The following is a 23,293-nucleotide window of genomic DNA, read 5'->3' on the forward strand; positions in this document are numbered from 1 at the left end:
GTACTGATGTTCTGTCCTCTACAGCATTCACTTATAGCTATGTCTTCTTGGATTGAATCTTTTGAACTAAGTGAATGTGATCGGACCCTAACCTCTCTATGCTTTCTATCTCAAACTCTATCTCTCCAAGTCATATGCATTCTGTTGAAACTGTCAAATGTCTTCACTGTGTCCTTGTCAGCTGAAGACATAGTGACAACCATAAAAGTCCGTTTTTAATGCTCATTCCTCCACATAAGATCCGGAGAAGAAGGAACGACCTCCCGACAATTTAGGCGTGCGTGGGACATGGAACAAATCACAATAGCGCAGTGCCTCAAATGCGAACCGCCAGGGGTACCTGCGTAATAGCACAGTGCCGCCTCTATCCCTATAAATACACGATTCACTGCGGTCATTATCTCCTTCTTCCACCCTCGCACGAACCCTAGCGCCACCGCTAGCACTCGACGACGCCGGCGACGAAGTGCTTCACTGCCGCAACCTCTCTGACGCCGTTTTCACGCCGACAGCGGACATCGCTCTCTCCGCCGTCGCCGTAGGTGTCTTCCGTCGCCAAGTTAGGGCACGGAGGATCGAACTGCTCGGCCTCAAATCTCACTTCGTCTAGCAGTTCCAAGTGTGGTAAATAAAACCTCTTTTTACAGCTTCTTTTGATCCTACAGTTCAGTCACTTTCTGCCATAAGAAGTTTCTCTTCACACCAGTTAAATCTCTCGCTGCATCTCATAACATGCCTAGTATATTCACTTGTACTTCATAAAGTAGTTAGATTCCTCACTTGTACTGATCTATGGGTTCGTACAAATCTGGAACCAACTTCTTATCTATAAGTGAATGTCTTCGCATAATGAGGTCAATGTCTTCTAAACCGATTTATCTTCAAAATCTTCTGAGAATGCATATGACCTCTTCCCCTTCCCTCGCACCTTAATGCTGTCATAGGTACATGTCCGTGGGAGAATCCTTCGGTTCTCATAGTCTGCATTCATTTGCAGAGTACTTGCAGCATCACATCAACTCGCCTGAAGCCAGTTCTTGCAGAAGGAAGCCCTTGAAGCCTTTGAACATCTTGAAGCCTTTCAAGTTATCCATGGCTTCAGAAACAACAGCTAGGAAGGGAGGCAGACAGCGACGTGGTGAAACGTCCAAAGATCTGCCTGATGAATTGGCAGAGATGTACAAAACTGATCCTGAAGAAAGCTATGGTTAGCGCAAGACACGAATCCAATGGATTCGAAGATATTGGGCAGAGCAATGGTTCCACTACCGCTTCGTCACTCAGGAATATGCGGAGAAGTGCGCCATCAAGAGACCGTGGGGAGATGTATTATACAAAAATCTCGTACCCATGTCCAAAGACGAAGCCATTGCTCAAGGATTCTATCCATGCATGGTGAGAGGACCACAGCCAGCTGAGGCACATCCGTCATCACTTCTCTGGTGCCGCGATGATAATATCTTCAAGCGCAACTTTCAGTTTGCACAACAGTCAGTGAAGATAAACAAGAAGAAATTTGGGCTTGACTTCAACCCTGGTCCCTCCTCACCAAGGGCAGATGGCACACGCAACGCCAATCCCAATATCATCGGGCCGTATGCCAATCTTGCAGGCCTCATCACTCGCATCCTAGTCCAAGGGACTGCTGTGAATGACCCTCCAGCAGATACTGAGTCAGATGACGCCCCTGCTGCTCTGAAGCCAAAGCAGAAGAAGCCAAAAGCTCCAAAAGCTTCAAAGCCAGCCGCTTCTCCCAAGATCGCAAGAGTGAAGCCTTTAGCAACTGCACCTCCTGAAGCCAGTGTGCAGTTAGAAGGCTTATCACGAGTGTCCATGCCCCAAAAAGCAAAGAAGCCTCAGCCACACACAGGCAAAGAGCTCATAGCTGTTGACATTCTGCGCTGCGAAGCCATTGATCTCTCAAGCGATGAAGATCTTGGAGATGATGCTCTTGAGCAGCTCATCAAGAGCAAGGAGGAGGCTGAAATCTTCAACAATCTGCCTCTATTTGATGTCGCCATCATCCACAACTTCATCGATGAATGGTTTGACACACCAGACATAAGCTTCAATGATCTGCAGCTACCCATAGGCCTCAGCGTTGCCTTTCAAGGTGCAATCGCTTCAGAACTTGCAATAGCCCAGCGAATTGTAGAACTGAAGCAGAAAATTGATCATGAAAAGGCTCAGTTCAAGAAGCACGTGGCCAAGCTCAGTGTGCAAGAAGTGAAAAACTTCAAGATCATGTTGCACGAGCTGAAAGAAAACTTCCTGAAGACGCGTGCCGAAGCTCAAGGCTCACGAGAATGCATGAAGACTTTGGCTGAACGTTGCGTGCAAGCCTACAATGAGGCAGAAAAGCGCAAGGCACTTGGGCGTCCCGGCATTGACCCCAGGATGGCCGCGAAGAAGAAAAAGAAGGCGGCTGTGCCCGAACCTGAAGCGCCAAGGTCAGAACCTGATGCTCCGATTGTCTTCCCCGCTGCAATGACTGGCTCGAAGCCAAAGAGTCAATCAACCGCCTCACAGCACAAGAAGACACGGACTGCAGAGGCTAAGGCTAAGAAGAGAAAACATTCTGAAGCCTCTCCTTCTGAACCCATTATCAAGAAGCACAAGACCAAGAAATCTCGGGCTGCTCCCACAGAGCCCCTGATAGTTGAACCACTCTGCGTCCGCTATCCTGACGCAGATCGTCAGATGACAGTGCATGAGCCTGGTTACATAGAGGCTCCGCACGCTGAAGACATTCTAGCAGCCAACCCTAATGCTGCTGAAGACATTGGTCCCCAAGACAATGTGCAAGGTGATGCAGCCCTTCCTCAGCTTGAGACAAGCGAACAGATCAGTATTGGTCGTCCATTGACGCCAATCACACAAGATGCGTCGTGGGCAGATCGCCCACAGGAGGAAGATGAGCCCCAACCCACTGCAACTCCACCGGCGCCTACCCTCCATAGGCTTCGCAGAGGGCCAAGGGCTCAGGCTCTTGAAGACATTCCGGCTGCATCAGCCGAAGAGCAAGCAGAAATACCACAAGCTCCAACTCCCCCGCACCAACAAGAAGCAGTTCTCAAGGAGAACGTGCCTGAAGCTGAAAATGTTGATGCTGCCACAAACAACGCCGAAGCAAATGTGGAGCCCTCCCCAACAACAGCTTCAGAAGACACCGAAGCTACTGCTCCTGAACATTTTGTGCCTGAGTCTGCTGCCGGATAACAATTCCACTATCATATTGCGCACAGGCCCCAGGTCCAGAAGCCGATCCCACGACTACCAAGGTTCCCAGGTCCTGCATCAGCTCCTGGTTCCTTCAACATCAACGGCTTCAGGGCAGATAACACGTTTTTCGACCGCTCCAAGAACCCTTATTCAAGGGAACCGATTGTATCAGATAGGTTCTGGAGCCATCAACAGCGCAGCTATTATTCATGCATCCTCTACAACCAAGGCCGCATCTTTCCTCACAAGCGCCTTGAGGTTGAAGCTGTTGAAGGTCTGATTGGTCTAGAAGAAGCATTGGATTGCTTCAAGCAAGTGGGTTTGCTGCCATTTATCACTGACGAAGAGCACTGGAACGAAGAGCTTCTGCTCCAGTTCTATGCCACTTTGCATATCAAAGGCTATAACAGAGATCCGAAGACATGGATCCTGGAGTGGATGACAGGCAATATCCATCATGAAGCCAATGCTTTCGACCTAATTGAGCTTACCAGCCTGCCCACTCCTGGCGAATTCTTTGAAGAAGGGTGCCAACTCCATGCTAAAGCCATTGAGAGCATATTTCAGCGTCCTGAGCCAGATATGAGTCAGATGCTCTCAATGATGAAGCCATTTCCTCCAAATGCACCCTATCCAACTAGGTTCTTCGTTGAAGACTTAGAGTACCTGCCCAGAACAATATATCACATCATAAGGCGGACTCTCTGGCCAGTCAAGGGACACTCTCGATATGCAATGATTGATGGTGCAATGAAGACTCTCATCTTCTGCATTCTTCATGGCAAATGCTTCAATGCACAGGATCTCTTCATCCGTCAATTTGCTGCGTCTGCTTCAGAACTGTTTGGCTTAAAGTTTTATGCTCCTTGGGCTATGAGGCTAATCAAGCTTCACTCTGCAATCTCCTATCAACCCTCAGCCCGCAATCATAGGATATTTTTGCCCGATATGGACACATCTGCTGAAGCAATATATCCAGAGCCGGCCAAGCAACCACTAAGTCGTCAAAATGCAGAACACTAGAGCTTCACTCAAAATATTGAAGGTGTTGAAGCTCTCTCTCGCGTCTATCCAATGGCTGGCACCACACGTGCCCCTGCCTCAACTGAAGCCACCAATAGCACAGCTGCAAAGAGACCCAAGAAGCGCACTCGTGCACTCAATGACAGAGAGCTTCTTGTGGCTCTTCACCAAAAGCAAGATAGGCATCATGACTGGCTCAAGAGGCAGATGAGAAGCATCATGCAAGACGTCAATCGCCTCAGAAATATGGCAACCAAGAATGCATTTGTCACACACGAGACCTGTCGCCGCACTTGGAAGGGCCTCACCATGATGTGCCCTGAAGCTGAACTGCATGAGGATGGCTTCACAGAGCACTTCAAATTTGACTCCACGCCTCCAAGAAGAGCGGTGATGCGCAGCACACCATCACTTGAAGAGTCAGAGTTCTCTTCTTCTGCTACCACCGTGTCTGCCCGTATTATTGAAGAAGAAGAAGACGACGCGACATCATCTCCACCTGCTTCAACGCGCGTCGAATCTGCACCAAGCTCGTCTGCACCACCGCCAAACAACTCCACCGACCCTGCTGCGCCTAGGAACGCGTAGAAACCTCTATGTCTTCAAACCTTTTTGGTCATCACTAACAAAAGGGGGAGAAGCATATGATGGTTATAGTCTTCAAGCGGGTCACTTTGGGTGGGTGCCACTATATTTTGCTACAATTTTGCTTCGTGCTTACAACTCCCGTTCTTGCTACATTTGCTTCTTGAGTTGTAACACTTAGCCTTGATGGCCGTCTGCTACCTGCTTGTCACTCCGTTATGCGAAGATAAATTCCGCATGTGCGATGATAAATTCCACACTTATCTCTTACTGCAGACGTCCATTTTCCATTATGCATGACATTATCTTCATATACTTTCACATGCATAGTGGATTGTCATCATAAGTTGAAGTGGATCTCCACAAGTACAACCTGCCATGTGCATTTGCATTCAAAAGGCAAATTACTTATATGCACATCTTCAGGGGGAGCCCTTGCAACTTATGAAGACAAATTCCTTTACTATTTCACAAATTATGTTCCCCGTTGAAAACTTCAACTAGTTTGTCATCAATCACCAAAAAGGGGGAGATTGTAAGTGCATCTAGTGCCACCCCTAGTTGGTTTTGGAGTATTGACGACAAACCTAGTTGAGGGACTAATGTGTTTGTGAGAATTGCAGGAAAACACAGGTAGAAGTCCCTCATTGATTCGGTTTTACTACCAGAGATGACCCCTAAAAATGTACGAAGACATTGAAGACAATGGTGGTTTATGAAGATATTCATATTGAAGACAATGACATGAGAAGACTCCCTATGAAGCTTTTGAAACTCGAAGACCTAGATCCTTCGTAGTTTTATTTCATTCATGTTGCGTCATAGGAACCACCGTACTGTTAAGTGGGGTCGAAGAGAACCAGTCAGAATGACTGAAGTGATGCCTAATTCAAATCCTATGTCTTCGAGCGAAGCCTATGAGAGAAAATCTTGTCCAGAGTCAGACAAGTCAGCTTTACTTGTAGCCCAAGTAAAGTTGCCGTGTGAGTTCGAAATCCGACCGTTGGTACACGTGTCAATTCCTTAGTGACCCAGGGTCATTTCGGACAGATCAGGTCGGGTTGCCAAGTGGCTATAAATAGTCCACCCCCCCACAACCTTAAATGGTTGGCTGCTCAAATTTCAGTGCACGGCTTTTGTCGTTTGAGAGCAACCCACCTCCCACCTCGAAGCCTTTGAAAGAAAAATTCCCAGTGAGGAGAAAAGCCCTAACCACCCAGAGCCAGAGTAAATTGGACATCACTTAAGTCTTCGTGTCTGTGTGATTTGAAGACTTATTACACTTGAGGACTGTGCATCCTCCAGATGGTTAGGCGTCGCTTTCTGAGAATCCAAGAGAAATTGTGGATTGCCGGTGAACGAAGTCTGTGAAGGTTTGGGAGTCTACCTTGAAGACTTACCTGAGTGATTGGGCGAGGTCTGTGTGACCTTAGCTCAAGGAGAAAACGGTGAGGACTGGGTGTCTTGGACTAAGTGTCCTTGACTGGGTGTCCGGGACTGTGTGTCCTTCGGTTTAAATACCTAGCCGCTCCAACCAGACGTACAGTTGTCACAGCAACTGGAACTGGTCCAACAAATCATTGTCTTCAACGTGTCACTGGTTTCATCTTCACTTCCCTTCATTTACAGTTATTCATTGTGAAGCCATTGCATGCTTGCTTTACCTTTTGTCTTCACAACATGAATGCATGATCTGTTCGGCTTCATAACTTCTTCCTACCTGATCCTTATTACACTAAAGCTGTTTGTCATTGCGCTTTCACTCTATTGAATACATGACCATGGCTGCCATAGTGTAATCTAACTTCCGCTGCATAGTAATAGGCATAATCTTCACTGTTTGTCTTCATAACTCTCACGTTTTGAAGACTTTCATAAAAATCGCCTATTCACCCCCCCTCTAGTCGATATAACGCACTTTCACCCTCCCCTCGCCGGCCAGAGAAAAACAGAGCACTGGAGTACTCTGCTCGCGGGCGAGGGTATATATAGGCACCTCATTGGTCCCGGTTTGTGGCAAGAACCGGGACTAAAGGGGAGCCTTTGGTCCCGGTTCAGGCCACCAACCGGGACCAATGGTGGTGGGCCAGGAGCGAGGCCCATTGGTCCCGGTTCGTCCCACCAACCGGGACCAAAAGGTCCAGACGAACCGGGACCAATGGCCCACGTGGCCCGGCCGGTCCCCTGGGCTCACGAACCGGGACCAATGCCCACATTAGTCCCGGTTCTACACTGAACCGGGACTAATGGGCTGAGCCGGCCTGGACCATAGCCCTGTTTTCTACTAGTGTATGAAGGAAATTTTGTATTGACAACAGTTTTAGATAGCAGGAGACGCCTAGCCTGCTCTGCCTCTGCTAGCTTATTTCTGGCTTCTTCCATCTCTTCTTTGGCTTGTGTGAAGAGAGCATCTGATTGCTCTTTTCGCTTCTTCAGGAACTCAGCTACATTCTCAAGGGCTGCTGCACGCTTTCTTTCAGCCTTTACTAATGCCACGAGGACATGAACAGCTGACGACTCCACCTGGCTTGTGTGTAATCCAGCATCATCTGGGAATTTGCACCTTGTGTCTAATCCATCATCATTAGGGAACTGGCACCTTGTGTGTAATCCAGCCTCATTTTGGAAACATGATCTCGAGGTTGACCATACTTCCCTCCTCGCAGGAACTGCATCCTGACATAAAGTTACTTCTTTTTTAGATCAATACTCAGAGCAACCTAGATCCATTTAGTAGAAGCCAGATAAATAGAACTCGGAGAAGTGAATTCAAAAGGAATAAATAAATAAAAACAGAGTACAAGGTGAGAACACCCACTTCCTACATCAAGCTAAAAACGAAAGCATTAGGACCATTAAGACTCTTCTTATTACACATTGAAGAACACCATGCTTAAGAGAAACAGAAACTACAACATATACACATCGAAGAACACGAGGCTACACAGAAGTAATTGAAAGTGTGTTACTTACCAAAGCTCATTTTACAGGTTCGGTGCAGCTCCTTTTTAACTTGCCACGTTCCTTGAAGATGTCCCGAATATCCCGTGTTTTATCTTCATTGCTCCTCTGCATGTTCGCACTCGTGGTTTTAAAATCTCAACATGGCAAGAAAAATATACTACTAGTAATACTCGGGCATCTTGTGGGCAACATTAAAGCACTCATCTGCCATGTTAGAGCATCTCCAACAAGATAAACTACTCATACAAATGCATCTTGATGCATGCAACGCATGGGCATTTTGCTAGTTCTAAAAACCTTTCCATCATTTGCCACACTACTGGTTGTAGATGATAAACCTACCCAAGCACAGCGCGATACAGGAGCGACGCACAATTACAAGCTGATATTCTGTTGGACAATGGAGGCTATAACCAATTACTTTTACGGGAACAATAGCACCCAGGAAATTTGAAGGGTAGGTATGAACAAAATTGGAACTGCACATGTACTACTAAGTGATTCAATACACACATTACCAGTCGAGGAGGAGATCGATGGTCGCGGCGGCCTCTGTGAGTCATGGTCGGCAACGGGAGTCAGTTCATTGTCCATGACGGTGGTACTTCTGCGCTTGGCGTCGGCTTCCGGGAAGCAGATACGAGACCGTGGAAGACGATGCCGGGGAAGAGGCTCCGTGTACGACGACGACAGTGGACCGGCTCCAGTGCGGCATACGTGGTCGTCGATTAGGCAGATGCGCTGCGGTGGACGAGTGCGCCGATATAATGGGGAGGAGCACGAAGGCTGTGGTGCCGTGGAGAAGTCTATTTTGCGGTGGGGATAGAAATTGGGGAGTATTCAGGTGTACTACTCTGGGTGTCGGGGTGGGGTTGGCTGGGTAGGGTGAACCTGAAGTTACGAAAACAGCCCCCTACCATGCGTCATCCGTAGGCCTGTTCCGAAGGCTATGATGGTAACTTCCCACTGCTCGAATCAGGGTCGCGGGAGATTTTCCCGCCGACCTCAAAATTTTGTGACACCGGACTCCCCGTGTGGCGTGTTGAGTGATTCGGCTAAGCAACTAGCAAGTAGTAGTAGTAAACTCTGCATATTAGGTTTGACCGAAGTCAAAGTTCCTAAAGTTTGACCAAGTTTATAGAAAAATATAAACATTTACCATAACAAATATGTATGATGTGAAAGTACATTCAATAATGAATCTAATGGTACTTATTTGTTATCGTATATGTTAATATTTTTTGTTATAAGCTTTCTGAGAGTTTACAAAACTTGACTTTGACCAATCCTAATACGCGGACTTAAATAAAAACGGAGGGAGTACACATTTGTTTTCTTAGTTTGTAGTGAACTAATCATTTGTTGAAATTGTGAAATAAATATATTAGGCTATTGACTTCGGATGTAATGGTCTATACAATTCAATAGTTACAATCATTGTCGAATCCCAAGATGTATACAAGGTCTATAGTACTTCACAACATGCTCAAACTCACATAATCCCAGTCAAATGAGAATCTAAATGCATTTCATAGTTATTACTTTGTAGGATGCAACAAGAACAACCATAACTCTACATCAGCCATTATAGAAGCAACATTTTGACATATCCCAATGTGTGAATGAAACGTGCAGAGAGAGCTTTTGAAAATGGACAAAATAGGGAGGGAAAGATTGTATGTATGTGGACGAGAGAGTAGGAGACAAACCTAACAAGACAGAGAGAGAGATAGAGAGAGAAAGAGAGAGGAAGAAGTTAGGTCTGTGAGAAAGATGCATACATGTAATATACATGAGATGCGTGTGCATATGGATTCTATATACGTGGAAGGAGAAGAGACAACATGTTTTATGAGAGAGTAGGAAAAACATGGACGAGAGGGGAAGGATCTCATGGGTTGAGGGATTGACAATTTTGTGCGGGGGAGAGAGGGATTGGTAATTTTGTGCAAGAGAGAGAGAGAGAGGGTGGGGGAGGAGTCAGTCAGCCATCGTCACATCACCCTGCTTCCAAATGACCCCGCATTCTCTAGCGCGGTGTGGTCGCCGTCTTCGATCTGCTCGTTGCCCTCTTTGAAGATTGAGGTGTTGTGCATGTTGGGGTGCAAAGAAGCACAAGCGACAGTGGTCGCCGTATAACCTTGGATGGGGATGAATTGTGTGCTCGGGCGAGTGTGTGTGTGTGTGTGTTGTGTTGTGTGTGTGTGTCTCTCTATCTCTGTGTGTGTGTGTGATATTGAGAGAAAACAAGCCTAAGGAGATAAATGGGTATTCACGAAGAGATTGTGCGGGCCTTGAGGTGGGCAGGGGCCAGGTGAGGGTGTCAAAATGTGCGCGTTGATGCATGTGTTGCATGCGACCATGCGAGGGACGGACGAATCGAGAGAGATGGTTGTTGTGTTACGGATGCTCCTCTCTCTGTCTCTCTCTCTCCCTCTCTCTCTCTCTCACACACACAAGTAAACTAGAAGACCGTTCTCTCATGTATACACAACAAATCGGCATCTGTCTATGTCTCACTCATGCACGATTGTTTGCACATTCATACCTCTCTATGTCTGTATCACACACACACTGTCTCCACATTGCCCTTCCGACACAACACACATATGGACACATACACACGTTCTCTCTCGGTCACACACACAAAATCAATATTAGAAAAAACTAGGGCGCACCTAAAACGTCCAAATCCAAATAAACACGAACTGGAGCTAAATTCAAATATATGGAAATATTGCAGCGTCAAGAACTTTCACAGGAAAAAAAGTTGAGTAATATTCAAGGATTGTTTTCACACACACAAAAAGGTTCGGTGGATGTCCTTCGAGCGCGACACGGTGACGCACCATTCGATCGATCGTGCGGCCGCGGTTCACGCGCTTGCACAGGATTCCGTATCATGGCCGTGGTACTAAGGCTGGTCACAATGGGCAAGAACATAAGCTAGTAACTAATAAAAGTGCTGCCTAAGTCTAATGTTTACGTGTACTAGTACGGTTTTCTTTAAAATTCAACCAACCTTATATATAAAACTAAAGTACGCTCCCACACGCGCACTCATCAATATGCCGCCGCCGTTGCGCATGCCGGTGCCCGCCTGCTCCGGCCAAAAATTTCTTGCCCATCACCGCCGTGTCGCCGCCATCCCTATGTCATGAAGCCGAAGGCTCGCCCGCTCACGTCGTCTGCAGTCCCTCCTCGCGATGCCGTCGCGCTGCCAAGCACGCGAGCAGCTGGTGGAGCCGCGTCTATGCACGCAACGTACAAAGAGGAGGACGAGCGCGTGCTCTAGCACGCCGGCGAGGAGGAACTAGCGTGGCATTGTCATCTCCGCCCACGCGGAGGAGGCACGCATGGTGGCTGTCGCGGCGGAAGCCGGTCGCGCGCGCGTCGAGCCCGCAAACTGGGTGCAGACGTGGAATCTACCTTCGAGACCTCGAATGCCACGTGGATCCTACAATCTGAAGGAGCAATTTGGGTCAGTAGACTCATGTGAGCCATTTGATGCAACATGGATGGCTAGAAGGGCTTCTTCCACCTCTTCTCCCGTCTTCTTTCTTCGCTCCGTCGAACTTCTTTCACAAATCGACTGACCCAAATTATACTACTAGTATGAACGTATTAAGTACAGTAGGAACACGAAGATACGAGCAGTAGTACCAACTACAAGAAGAACAGTAGTAAGACATAGTACTAGTACTAGTGTATGTACTAAAGAGTTCAAATAACGAGAAAGAACATAAACATAGGGGCTGTTTGGTTCCTAGCCACACATTGCCACACTTTGCTACACCTAACCTTAGGCAAGTTTGACCAAGTTAGGTAGGTGTTTGGTTCTAGCCACACTTGAGACAAGGAATTTTTTATGAGCAGTGAACCCCACATGTCATAGACACAAAAAGTGTGGCAAGATTCCCTTAGGCAAGCCAAAGTATGGCTAACAATTTGAGCAACTCAAGTAAGGCAAGTGTGACAAACGTGGCAAAAATCATGTGGCAACATATGGCAAAGATAGTCACAATCCAAACAGCCCCATAGTTCTGCTGGGGCCTCAGCACAACACACCCTTGAAAATAAACTAATAAGCAAATAGTCCGCTTGACACTGAAGTAGAACCAGCATGAGCGACGGCACTGCCACCTACTTGGAGTCCGAGTCCACGTCCTCGACTCCGTCCTCGTCCCTCTTCCTCTTCCTCTTCGCCGACGCTTCTTTGCTTGAACCGGAGACTGCGCTCTGCTTCTTCATCCAACCCTTGTAGATATTTAAACAAAGATAGGCATCCATTGCTGCGTATAGGATGTGATCTTCATCTAATGTCTTCGACTCCCATGAATGATGAAACTCATGATAAGGTTTCTTCAGTTTAGCGTACGAAGGATCAATCATGGCTGCTGTCAGGGTCAGCATTGAAGGTTGAGAGGAGGACACCAGGCTTGCCTTCTGGAGATCGAAGGGCTGGCCTACAACGAGACCTATCCGACGCAGGACGTCACTGTCGTTCTTAAAGCCTACAGTAACGAATTTCACTCTTTTGTCCTTGAGGAAGTTCTTAAAATCCTGGCACTCAACGTCGCCATGGCATATGTGGTAGACCAAGCAAACGTTATGTACGCAAACCTGGATCAAGGCGTGCTTCTTCCTCTCTTCGTCCTTTAGATCCTTCTCTCGTCCTAGGACTGTGGTGTACTCAACATCTAGCCCAGCGACCCACTCATCCGTTGAACTGTTGAACATGCGTAGGAAGCGAGCAAGCCATGCTTTCACCGTCTCGGATCCACGTGTGTAGATGACGATGAACTGATCTCCGGTGATGGCTCTAACCTGGTACTCAACGGCGACCATGGAGATTTGGGAGGCCATGGATTTTGGAGGAGGGTTAGGAGAAGTTGAACTGTTGTACCCCGCAAAAAAAACTGGGAGCGAACTAATGTGAACAGACGGGACGACTGGGAGCAAACTGTTGTAAGGTAGAAGATGGGGACGAGTAGGGCGTACGAACAGCGTGGGGTTGCTGGCTTGCCCGGTGGATAAACGGCTGCAAGCCCCCAAAGAGTTCTCGAGAACTATGCGGGATCCATATCGTAGGCCTGACGGTATAGCTTCTGCCTGTTTGCACGCCATGTCGGCGTGTGGACGTAACTTCACTTAATTCCATCAAATGTCGTGCCTCCCACGACCTTCGCCTCCCTCGCGCGGTCGCGCCCTTTGAGACTTTGACCGGCTATAAATGAGCATTTTTTTGCCTTTTTTAGACAAGCAATTTTTTTGCCTACTCTGCATGCATGATACTCCCTCTGGTCCTTTTTACTCCCGTCAACCGTTTGCAAAGTGTTTGACCAAATTTATACTTTTTTTGAACACCACCTTATATTAATTAACCAGCCACACCAGTACACTCATTCGATACAATATTCACCACACAGGGCGGTACGTTATTTACAAGAATACCATCTAATCTATTGTCAAAGCTATACTTAGCGATTAAGTGTGCCACCTTATTAGCCGAACGTCTAATCTTTGACAATTGAAGATTGTTGATTAACTTCGAGATGCTCAACGCTTTGATCTCCAGGTCACGCATAGGAGACCTGTCAACGCTTTGGCAGGCATCAATGAAATCCCACGACCAAATTTATACTAAAAATATCAATATCTACAATACTCCCAAAACACTTAGGCGCGGTGCATTAACTGTACCTCGTTTCTTGTTTCTTGACATATCAACTAATAGGAGATGTGGGTGTGCATGCTTTTAATGACTTGAGACTACCAAACATGACATGCAGTGGTTAGTTCATTGCATGCAATGCTATTAATTAGCAAATAAACATTAAGATCTCTCGTTTTCCCCTCCTCCTTGGTCACAGTGCACAATCTAAGATGACTTGCTCACCTAGACGGAGGGAGTACTGATTATAAACATTAAGATCTCTCGTTTTCCCCTCCTCCTTGGTCACAGTGCACAATCTAAGATGACTTGCTCACCTAGACGGAGGGAGTACTAATTATAATGAGTACTCAACTAGTACTAGTATAAGAACTACGTTTTATAATGAGTGTAAAAATATTGATTTGACATTTTGAATGTTGACACATTGTGGAATAGTTTTTGAAGTCTGCAAAAGTACTCAACTAGTGCTGTCGTTCTCCACAAAAAAATGTGTGTACCAATGCATGCATGAACTCTAGTTACTCTAACCCCCCCTCTCTTCTTTAATTCTTTGCCACATCAGCATGTTTGCTATTTCCCATGTGCATGATACCAGCTAAGATACCACCATTATGGCTAGCCTTAATCATCGCATGCAATGACTTGAGACTATACCTAGCCCGGCATGCAAGATGACTTATTATGCACCGTTCACCATACCTGCAGGAAGCCCATTCGTCTCCAAATTTTTTCCACTCCATGTGTGAAACAATATGCCTGCCAAACACTCCTTCGCCCTCCGGCGGTCCCACCACTCCGCCCCGTGTGAAAAAATCTGCATGCATGACTCTCCTCCCCCCACACTCGTCCAATCCATTGTGACCAACAATATTTCCACCCCTTCGCTCCCCCGTAATTTACTCCAACAAATATGCCCACGTAGCTGTTACTTAATTGCAGGTGCATTCGGTCACTGACATATGGGCCCAACAGGGGTCTGGCCCACATGTCAGTGACACAACTGGACCGGCAGTTAAGTCAGTGCAGCTCAGCCATATCTTACGTAGGTGTGCCATTGCTCGCTATAAATATTGCACCTCCCACGAAATCGCTATCTCCTCCCCCTCACGTTCACGTTCATCGCTATCTCCTCCCCCTCCCTCTCACGTCGACCACCATGGCATCGCCCCTCCCAAGCCCTAGGAGCCCCTCGCTGCACCGCAAGGACGGTCACGCGTCGCTGTTCCGTTCCTCACCGCCACTAGTTGAGGAAAACGCGTCGGTGTTCCGCTCCTCGCCGCTACGCGACGCATCGCCGTTCCGTTCCTCGCGGCCACTAGTCGAGGAGGACGCGTCGGCGTTCCGCTCCTCGCCGCGACGTGTCGAGGTGGACGCATCGGCGTTCCCAATCTTGCCTGCACGCGCGCCGGAGGACACGTCGGCTCCCCGCTACGAGGAGAACGCCGCGCCGCCCGTCGAGCCCCCCAGCCTTGAGGAGCTTTGGAAAGAAATGGATGTCGCCTTGTGGGAGGCTTTGCCTCCAGCAGAGCGTGCCAAAATAGAGGCGGAGAAGAAGGCCGAGGAGGAGAAGCGCACCGCGGAACAAGCTGCCTGGGAGGCCTATGTCGCGTCCGAGAGAGTCAGGCAATTGCTCTTTGGCAGAAGGCTCGTGCGAGGGCCGTGAGGGTGGCGGAGGACGCCCGTGCCGATGCCCTGAGTGCAGTCGGGCCCAAGCGCCTCATTTACGCTTGGCGGTACGTGGACCGGGTGCACGCTTCCAGCAAGGAGGAGTACCTGTTGGCGCCGGATCACCACACCGGTGAGATCGTGCTCGCCCGCTGGCAAGCCGCCAATCAGCACCTCGCGAGTTGCGAGGCTGAGGAAGAGGCGTTGTGTCGGCGCGCTGGGAAATGGCCGCGTTGTGTCGGCGAGCGCCGTGGCTTTTAGGAGGAGTATAATTTTTGTTTTGTAAGGCGATCTCATTAGTTTTGGGACGCAAATGATAAATCCGGAACGTTCAGGAATTTTTAGCGTCCTTAATTAAGTATGTAACAGGGAAAGTTTGGAAACCTTGTGTATTCGTACGCATTTTGCAAGTACTTGCATATAGCTCAAACTTTACTATATACTATCGCAGGAAAAGAATTCTATGAGACCAGGTCACACGCGAGACCCATCCTGATGGATGACACGTGGCATTCACAAATCACAAAGCATCCCCCACCCCCACTTAAAATCCATGTGTCATCCATCAGGACGGGTCTCACCTGCTAACCGTGAGACCTAGTCTCATATACGAGTAATTTTTTCCACTATCGCACTACACGGCTCTCTCGATATATGCTTGCAGACTGTGCCACTCCCTCCGTCCAGGTCAATAAGTCATCTTCGGTTGTGCACTGTGACCAAGAAGGAGGGAAGACTTATACACCTAGACGGAGGGAGTACTACTATTACTTATGTACGTGCAAATGCACGTTTAAACATTACGATGCGGTTTTTGTAAAAGTAGAAAAACAACACTAGTCAAGCTTGTGAAACGATTCAATGCAAAACAAAAGCAAAAATGCTCATTTGATTGTTTACTTTTAGCTTCCTTCTCTGTGGTTATTTATCTGTCGTACTTTGTACGGAGTATCTCACTGGTTGGAAAGGCACGCAAATTCCCAAACCGCTTCCTAAACCCTGTATCTCACTGGTTGCCGGCGTTGACGTTGTCGCCCATGTCGTCGAGGATGAGGTTGCCGAGGTCGGGGAAGAAGTCGTCGTTCGCAACTAATTATGTGGACTAGCATAGTAGTAGGATATAGAGTAGAAACATGAATTTTACCACGATTTTGAATAGGCAGGACAGAAACACATACGGTGCAACGGGAGCTGCACCGTTGGCGTTGAGGTTGTTGCCCATGTCCAAACACCACGTAGACACGGTCTTTGAGCACGGTTCGTAGTCGTTCCACGCTCGGGCATTGAAGTTTGTAACTATTTTAGATTAGAATATACTACTCCTCCGGTGCTAGTAGTAGAGCAGAGTCCTACTCTACTACTCTACTCAAGCAAGTTAGGGCATAGCATTGTAGGGAGGTGACCCTATGATCACTCAAGCAAGTTGTCTGGCATCGACATGACCCTACGCTGCTGGTATGTGTCTCGTAAGTCAAGCGGCATGTTGTAGTCATCATCACCTGTCCACTTCCCGCAGCACATATTCGCTTCTCCATCTTTGTCCGCACATAATCTCGTCCAATCTTCCATCCCCGCTAAGGCGCCTCCCCCCTCGTCCGAAACCGAAGCACTAACAATGGCAGAACCGAGCAGCGTCCGCCGAAAGAGTGGCTGGAATTCGCTCCCCACGGAGGTAATCAATCTCATTGTTTCGCGTGTGGACAATCTCAGTACCATGCCGCTCGCCGCGTGCTCGTCGGGGCTGTACCGTTTACTCAAAGCCCTCGGGCCGGAGCTTTTTAAGCCAGCTCCTTGCTTGCTGATGCCGCCTGATCTTCAGAAACGGCGTGTGACGCAGCATAACGATCGTAGGGTGGCGAGCATCAACCCCCTTGACTGTGATCCGATCCCCGTCAGCCTCAACTACATTAACGGTATGTACTGGGTCGGCATGAACACGTCTTGGATGGTGCTCGTCGACGGTCGCGGCAGCTGGATGCTCGTGGAGGTCTACACCCAGCGATTGATCCCCCTTCCTTCGATTAACACTGCACTGCTTTGGCACCGCGGCCTAGAATACTCGGAATCTTACAGTAGCCAACATGATACCAAGTTTGATTTTCTCAAGGTTGTATTTAGCCAAGTGCCCACAAGATCTGCGAATTATAAAGACTTCAGGCTAACTGCGTTCTTCAACCGTGGTCTCGCCTATCTGACAGGTCACTGCGGTAAGTGGATAAATCTGCACGTCCATCGCAGGATCATACACCCTCCATGGTTCTCCGATGCCATTGAACACAAGGGCTTCATTTACGTTGTCGACTCCTTCTATGGCTGGACGTATTGCTGGCCTACTCCAGTCATCGCTACAAACGGCTGTTACAGCAGTATGTTATTTTCCTATGATATCATGATGGCTTGCTTATATTACTGTCAACATTTGCTGAAAACATATTCATGCTCATAACATGTTGTTCTTAAGATTGACTAAACCAAGAGCCCTTTTTTATTTGACTCCAACTTGATATGATGTTGTAGGCCTCCTGGTGTCCCTACGCTTCCTAATCCCAGAACCTTTCAAAGAAAAGCGGCATGGCAGTTGCAGGTGGTTCCTGGCTCGATCAGACAACGGCGAAAGATTGATGATCGTTCACACGTACTAGACGTGTTGTTTCACGGAATACAATCACAGTCACTCTAAGGTCTTTGAGCAGGATCCCAGCTTCTCTGAGCCTTCAGGAATTTTTGACTGGAGGCTGGTAAGTAGCCTTGGTACACGCTCTCTGTTTGTCGGACTAAATTATCCGATTAACCAGGAGATAACCGACGGCAAGGATCATGATGGCAGCGCGGTTTCGTTCATCAGGAAAAACTGTGTGTACACAGCGTACCATGCATCTCTGCATGCACCATACCCTGATATGTGTCGCCATGCTCTGCAGCCCAAAGTAGGAGAGAGGGTCGCAAGTATCAGACTTCGACCTACTGGCTGGAGTTTCCCCCGTCAGGCACCCATCTGGTTCAAGCCGTCAGCCAATCTCCACAGCTTAATAAATAGTAACGTCTAACTGAGCCAGTTAGTTAGATGCGTACACTTGGTGTAGTAGGATCTTTATTTAGTTTGATGCATACACTTGTTCTTTTTGGTAGCCCTTTTGTAACGATGGCTGATGTTTGGTTTGGAAGAGAGAGCTGCGTCTTCACTGTTCTGGCCTGCTTACTGCTTCTGTTGCACCCCCAGCCCTGGTTGCTGCTGCTGCTGTTTTCAATGTACAATCAGTAGTATATTTAGTCTGTTGGTTGAATAAATGTGTTGTTAGAACGACAAACACAATGTTTTGGAAGTTATTGCACGGCTCGATCCTTTAGTGCACTGTACCGTACGTAGCGCATACTATTTATCGTACGGAACACATTTTTTTTGAAACTCAGAACACATTTTCCACTTGTTAATAACATGCAGCCCACTGATGAAGGCCCAATATAGAAGCCCATAATTAACTGGAAGGGAGGCTCTCACATGAATCCGGCCCAGGTACATGCTCATGGTCCCCTAAACATAAATAAGTAAATAAATAAATAAAGCTAAATGCTCATGCACCAGTTCTTTGGGAAAATAGGTAGCCCAGTATTTCTTTTTGAAGAATACCCAAGCTAGGCCTATTTGTTTTCTCCGAATTACTGGGCTGCAAATCTTTCAAGACGAGGAGGGATGCATTCCGGCCTGTCTTAAGAGTATGGTCAATGTCTGTTAAAAGTAATATCAAAAGGGGTTGAAAATTTCAAAAAAATTATAGCAAATGGGATATAAGTTTCTTTTTTTGTTTTTATTCTTCACTGATATCTTATACGTATTTCATTGGATTTAACATGACATAGTACTAATTTATTTTAAATTTGTTTTAGTATGGCTATTAATTTTTGGATTAAGAATATTTCGTTCCCCAGCAGAAATTTCTGAATTTTCAAAATTTCCCACATATTTAGTTAATTTTTTGACCCTGGTACTGACCAGAAAATGGCCAGCAATTCTAAAAATGGAAAATGGGCTGCAATAAATTCCATATGAATTAGAAACTGAGTAAAAATTATAAAAATAATAGCAAATGGTTTGTACACGCCACAGATTTTGAGGCTGACTTGTTTACGCAAGGCTTTGTCAGTGAACACACGATTCTAGCAGCAGTTAGTGTTGGATGTCCATCCAACGGCCGACGTGCTTCTTCAATCTTTGATCTTCCTGCTCCAGCCACCTAAACTAGCGCCGGCGGGACTGCCTTTTCCCTCCTCTTTGTGGCCCGCTGTGATGCCACACAGGCTTCCCCGGCCCACCCTAGTCCCTCCGCTGGCCTGGCCGCACGCAATCAACTGCCTCCTCATTACGCGAAAAAAAAATTTCCTCCCACTGACATCTGGGGCGCACCGGTTGGGAGGCTGATCTGTGGGCCTACTAAGTTGACGCGTACACAGGGCTTGTCAACTTAGTCAACAAACGATTCTAGCAGCAGTAACAGTTGGATTTGAATCGAACGGTCCTGCTGCTTCTTCAATCGCTGCTCTTCTTGCACCAGCCGCCCAAACCAGCGCCGGGGAGACCACCTGCTCCTGCCTCCAGTGGCCGGCTGTGCTGCCGATGAGGCCTCATCGCCCCCTACTACTCCCACCGCTAGCCAGGCCCTGCGGGGACGGCAGCCTCGCACCGCAGCCGAACCAGTGAACCCTCGTACTCCTCTCCGCGTGGGCATCCACTGTCGCGTCTTCCCTGGCTCCGCGCCGTCCCCTTCCTAGGCCTCGCCGTCGTCCACCACCTTGGTGCTCTCGGCGCGGCGTGGTCAACATGGTCAACGACATTCCATCGGAAGAGTACTGTACATGGAGAGGCTGACAGCTGGGTCCACGGCCACAGCCCAATTTTTTTGTGATTTGCCAAGTAAGTCGCTTTGTCAGGCCTGTTGGGCTGCAAATCTTTCAAGATGAGGAGAGCTTTTATTCGGCTAGCCGAGAAAATGGCCCATCAGAAATGAGAAATGGGCTGTACATTTTTAAAACACATCAAACCGGCAATTAGTTTCAAATATCTTTTCTTCATTTCGAGATTTGAAATTACATTAATTTTCATGCGTGGAGAATTTGTTAGATTTTATATTGATATACATTTATTCTTTAAATCAGTTTGCATGTGAGTCGAAATTTCGGGATTAAAAACAGTTCGGACCGCACCAAAATATGCAAAATTTCATATAATTTTTTAACCGTGGCCACAATATGGGCTGTAATGCTAACAAAAAGAATATGGGCTCCAAAAAAACATTAATAATTAGCAAATGGGCTGTAAATTATTAGAAATAATGGCAGATGGGCTGTATGCTGTTTTCCACAGATTTGAGGCTTTCCTAAAGAAAGGTTGACGCACAAGCAGTGACTGTTGGATGGCCATCCAACGGCCGTCGTGCTTCTTCAATCTCTGCTCTTCCTGCTCCAGCCGCTCAAACAGGCGCCGGCGGGACTGCCTGCTCCCTCCTCCCCGCGGCCGGCTCTGCTGCCGCGCAGGCCTCACCGCCCCACCGTACTCCCATCACTGGCCTAGCCATCCCTCTAGTCACCTACACCTGCTGTTATTCTCTAGCGATGGCAGACGAACCAGTAAACCCTCGTACAGTCGTACTCCCCTCCGCGTGGGAAACAACTGCCGAGTGTTCCCTGCCTTCGTGTCGTCCCCTTCCTAGGCCTCACCATCGTCCAACGCCCTGGTGCTCTCGACGTGGCTTCATCAACATGGTCAACGACCGACATGCATCTGAAGTGGACTGTACGTGGAGAGGCCGATAGCTGGGTCCACGGCCGCACGCAAGGAAATGCCTCCTTGTTACGCGCAAAATAATGATTCCTCCACTTGACATCAGGGACCCACCGAAATGGCCTCTGTATTTCGTGAAAAAAACGTTACCGCCGCAGACAGCTCAGACCCACCAGCTATATCTTCGCACGCAAGGAAGTGTCTCCTTATTACGCTCAAAAAAATGAATACCCCCCTGCTAGCTGGGACCCACCTTGGTGGGAGGCTGACTTGTGGGCCTACTAAGTTGACGGGGACGGAGGGCTTTGTCAACTTAGTCAATATGCACGATTCTAGCTCCAGTGACCGTATGATGTCCATCCAACAGCCGTAGTGCTTCTTCAACCTCTGGTCTTCTTGCTCCAGCCGCCCAAACCAGCGTCGTTCATGCCTCGTGCTCCTGCCTCCCGTGGCCGGCTGCGATGCCGCGGAGGCCTCACCGCCCGCTACTACTCCCACCGCTGGCCAGGCCATCCCTCTACTCACCCACACCCCATGTTATTCTATGGTGACGGCAGCCTCACACCATAGCGAACCAGTGAACCCTCGTACTCCTCTATGCCTGGGCTTCCACTACCGCGGCTTCCCCGGCTCCGCGTCGTCCCCTTCCTAGGCCTCGCCATCGTCCACCACCCTGGTGCTCTCGGCGCGGCGTGGTCAACGTGGTCAAGGAACGGCTTCCATCGGACGTGGACTGTACGTGGAGAGGCTGACAGCTGGGTCTACGGCCGCAGCAAGGAAGTGCCTCCTTATTACGTGCAAAATAATTGTTCCTCTACCTGACAGCGGGACCCACTGGACAGGCCACCGTATTTCGTGAAAAAAACGTTTCCCCCTGACTACTGGGACCCACTAGCTACATCTTCGCACGCAAGGAAGTGCGTTCGGGCAAAAAAACGATTCGCCCCCTGACTGCTGGGACCAACCGGCTACATCTTCGCAGGCAAGGAAGTGCCTGACAGTCGGGACCCACCTGGTCAAAGCGTATGTAGCATTGTCATTCTGGTCGTGAACATGTACGTACATACTGGTCGATGTAGAGGCGCGCACGTGTCGTAGTAGAGGCGCGCATGTGTCGTAGTAGAGGCGCGCACATAGCATTTACACATACGTACAACGGCCAGGGTGCAAGAAAGAAAATACGCCCACGTATGTGTACATACGGGCGTGGTCTCGAACGCATACTCGTGCATACGTACGGCCAGGGCTCGTGTACATGGCTAGGTCGGAACGAAGAAACAGCGTCGTCGTCGTCGTGTTCATGGGGAGGCAACGGAATGCGTCGTGTTCATGGGGAGGCAACGGAATGCGTCGTGTTCATCGGGAGGGCTTGGACGGAACATGCAATGGAAACGAGGCATGGCGCACCGCAGAACGGAGGAAACGGCCTTGTGTTCGACCGGCCACGTTTGAAACGGGATCCTGTTCATCGGGAGGGGTCCGGCGTACCGCAAAACGGAGGAAACGGACCTCCTACGGTCGAAACAGGAGTCCTGTTGATCGGGAGGGGTGTGGCGTACCGCAAAACGGAGGAAACGGACTTGTGTTGGAGCGCTACGGTCGAAACGGGGGTCCTGTTCATCGGGAGGGGTGTGGCGTACTGCAAAACGGGACTCCACAGGATACTATTCATCTCCACCGTCGACCCCCTCCAGCCTACACGAGCTACTGTTCATCCACCGTCGACCTCCTCCAGCCTCCACCTGCGACTGTTCATCCACGGGCTCCTGTTCATCCAGCCTCCACCGCGCGCTACTCCACCGTCTACTGTTCAACCACCCCTCCATCGTCTACTGTTCATCCAGCCCTCCACCCCACGGGGTCCTGTTCAACCAGCCCTCCACCGTCTACTGTTCATCCAGCCCTCCACACCACGGGGTCCTGTTCATCCACCCCTCCACGGGCACCCCTCCATCGTCTACTGTTCATCCAGCCCTCCACCACACCACGGGGTCCTGTTCATAAGAGGCAACGCCACCGCTCACTGTTCATCCAACCCCCCCCCCCCCCCCGTAACGCTCACTGTTCATCCCATCGATCGGCTTCAGTTAGCAGCAGTAGCGAAGGAATCGCTCGATTGGGTTCAGTTAACAGCCATCGATCGAACGCTCGGGTTCAGCAACGCATAGCCTGCAGTGCAATCGCTCGGGTTCAGTTAGAGCCCAATGCCTCGCTCGGGTTCAGTTAGAGCCAACGCCTCGCACACACGCGCGTACGTGTACGAGAGAAACGCGCATCGCTCGGCCCCCGACCTCCCACCGTAACCGGGAACTCCCCGAATTTTTCCTCCCCCTCGCTTCTACCACAGTTTTTTCCGTCATGGACGGCCCAAAGAATGTCAT

The sequence above is a fragment of the Triticum urartu genome, chromosome 7A (assembly GCF_056163025.1).
Source record: "Triticum urartu cultivar PI428250 chromosome 7A, HENAU_Tu73, whole genome shotgun sequence".
NCBI lineage: Eukaryota > Viridiplantae > Streptophyta > Magnoliopsida > Poales > Poaceae > Triticum > Triticum urartu.